We start from the raw sequence: 989 nt of genomic DNA, 5'->3' as shown, positions 1-989 counted from the left end.
GCAAAGAGGCTCACCACTGACTCTAGACTGCTCAACTGGATCAACGGCGTGCTGGATGCTGATCCTGGGTACCTGCGTCTGCATCATCATAAGATGCACGCCAACTGGCATCAGTACATTGAATGTAAGAGTATGCGAGTTGGAAAGCCAAACAACAAATTAAGCTTGAAATGAGTACAACGGAACACTTACCTTGGCTTTGTTCAACTCATGAATAACTGAACTCAAATGTAAAGCAATAAGACACATGCAATACATATATAAAGCTTGTAAAACAGTGTAAACAACTTAGTTCGTTAATGATTAAAGCAATAACAAACTCAACTTTACTTATATAAAAGTAATATAACTTTAGTGGGAGATTCTTTAACCGACAACCACCACTATGAGCCCTAGTGATGATACAACGTTTTACCTCATGTTGCCCAAGGACCATCATATACCTTGCCATGATATAGGACCTTACTTAACTTAGTGGATCCACTAGCTTAATTTACGTGATCATCTAAAAAGTATGACCCGTAAAATCCCATGTTGGCTACATGGTTCTTATGGAGAGTTGAGTTAATATGAACCCGCGTCCCCAATTCGGTGATCAATACTACTCCCAAAAAATATACTTTAGCTCATAAGTGTTTCAAACACATCTTTCTTTAGTTTGAGATAATTGCTCAAAATCTAGCCCAAAGGCTCATAAAACATAGGTACATTACCAAGGAACATGAATGAAAAAATGGGGAAGGAATGGGGAGAACTGGCGTCCTTGGCGCTCTGAGAGGCGCGGGGCGCCAGCCCTTAAACTTCAGAGGGCCTGGTGGGGCGCTCTGCATGGCACGCCGCCCCAAGGGTGGAAGTTCAGAAACTCTTTTGGGGCGCGCTGGCTGGCGCGACGCCCCAGCCTTTTTCCCCGAAAATCCAACTTTTCTCCTTTGTTTTTCCAACTCTAAACCTTCTTAACTTCAAAGGTTCCAGCCCCAAACACTTAGAAT

The sequence above is a fragment of the Solanum tuberosum genome, unplaced genomic scaffold, assembly GCF_000226075.1.
Source record: "Solanum tuberosum cultivar DM 1-3 516 R44 unplaced genomic scaffold, SolTub_3.0 scf00086, whole genome shotgun sequence".
NCBI lineage: Eukaryota > Viridiplantae > Streptophyta > Magnoliopsida > Solanales > Solanaceae > Solanum > Solanum tuberosum.
This window is presented reverse-complemented; position numbering follows the sequence as displayed.